We start from the raw sequence: 2,354 nt of genomic DNA on the forward strand, positions 1-2,354 counted from the left end.
AACAAAAGTCAATTATTTTTCAGTGAGATTACGCGACAACACATGTAGACCCATAAGATTTTGGAATATGACGAATGAGACCCTGCTGAACTATCTCATAAAAATTAGGAAGAACGTGAATAGTAAACTAGGGAGACATTGAACCACTGAATATTACAACCTATTTGAAGCCCGGCTACAATCAAGGATCGCTAACCTGCGGTTCAGGAGCTGCAGGCGGCTCTTTCAAGACACTTGCGTCTCCACACGTTGAACAAATACCTTCTTATCCAAAGAAATTATGCAACACTCTTAAGACAATATTTGACTAAATGTTATTAGATTTTAAAGACATATTGTATGCATAAATTTTATAGATTTTTTAAAAATTAAACATAAACAGTTTCTATGGCCATTTTTTTCATTGCCGGTCTGACAGTACTACATTTTCGATTCTCTAAATAAATGGCTCTTCTAGCTTCAAAGGTTAATGACCTCTGCAATGTGATTTATTCCTTGTGTTCATCTTAATAACGTTTGTTATGCCGCCAAGGTGTTAGAATTTGTAATGTAGATTGAAAAATAGATACGATATATTAAAATCTCTCTCTCTCTCTCTCTCTCTCTCTCTCTCTCTCTCTCTCACCCACACACACACACACACATATGCACAAGAAAGCAATACAGCTAAAACAGAACTAACTATTTTGAAAGTCGATCAGATAATTTTGAAAATCTTACATTTGGCGCGAGTTGCCATGGCCGTAGTTATCTCGAATTGAAATCAAATTACGTCCTTAACGTGCCCTGAATAAGCGCTAAGCCCGTCGCAAAACTGCTGCAGATTAAATTTATAGTCGTAGTGGGTTTAAGAAGGTGAACTCAAGTTCTCTCTCTTTATATATACATACATACATACATATATATATATATATATATATATATATATATATATATATATATATATATATATATATATATATATATACATATATATATATGTAGATATACTATATATATATTATATATATATATATATATATATATATATATATATATATATATATATATATATATATATATATATATATCTAATAAAAGGAGCCCATAAAAACTCCAAAATGTAGAGAGAAAAGTACTATATTTCAGAGACTGCTGTCTCTCTCTTCAGGTATATGAATGAGAAAAGTTTACAGAAAAGGTGGTATTTATACCAAGAGATTTGTCCACAAGTAAGCCAATTTAGGTCACCCCGCTGATAATCTTCCTCTAATCTTCTTAAGCGTTGGTTTGAATGAACACTGCGTCGACGATGTCCGATGTTCAATTCCCTTTTGAGATGTTCATTACCTGCTTCTCTTTTATTATGGCCGATTCCATCATTTGACTCTTGTACCAGCAGTTGCTGCTATAAATTAACACGTGACATATTTCAGTTTATTCTATGGTTATGTTCATTTATATGGTTGAAAATAGCCGAGTTCTGTTGTCCATACCTAACTGACCGTTTTGTGTTGTATTAATCTCTGGGGAAGTGATTTACCTGTAAATCCGATGTAAGATTGGTCACAGTCCTGGCATGGGATCTCATATACCCCAGAGTCTTTGGGCGATGTTGTTGGACGTTAATCAGGGATTTGGCTAAGGTATTTGGGTAGGTAAATGCAAAAGGGTGGATTCCCAGGGATGAATGAGTTACTCTCTTAATCGTCTCCAGGTGGGGAATTTTATTTTATTGTTGGGTGTGTCTCTGGTCTTGTCTTTAGGGGGTCGGTAGAAAATTACGTTTGCTTTTTGAATTGCTTTCTCAATTATATGGTCAGGATACTTTAAAGATGAAAGTTGCTTGCGAATTAGTTCAAATTCTTTTTCCAGGAAATCTGGGGAACAAATTCGTAAGGCTCTTAAGAATAGTAGCTAGCTCACCTATCTTGATAGTATTGTCATGATAGCTAAAGTAGTGAATATATGAAAGTGAGAACGTTGGTTTTCTGTATATGGTAAATTTGTATTTCTGTCGTGTCTCTGATTATTAAAACATCAAGAAAAAGGAATTTTGTTGTCTGTTTCCCATTCAACTTTAAATTTGATGCTGGGCACTAATGCGTTTAATTTTGAGAGGAATTCATTAAAATTACCCCACTTATTATCCCAAAATGTTAGTATGTCATCCACGTATCTAATCCACAGCATGTTTTTGGGTTTTATTGCATTTATTACTGTAGTTTCAAAGTATTCCATGTACAGATTTGCTAAAATAGGACTTAAAGGACTACCCATACTACACCCGAATTTTTGCTTGTAGAATGATTCCCCGAATGAAAATACGTTATTAATAACGTATTTCATTCAGGGAATCATTCTACAAGCAAAAA

Source organism: Macrobrachium nipponense, chromosome 16 (genome assembly GCF_015104395.2).
Source record: "Macrobrachium nipponense isolate FS-2020 chromosome 16, ASM1510439v2, whole genome shotgun sequence".
Classification (NCBI taxonomy): domain Eukaryota; kingdom Metazoa; phylum Arthropoda; class Malacostraca; order Decapoda; family Palaemonidae; genus Macrobrachium; species Macrobrachium nipponense.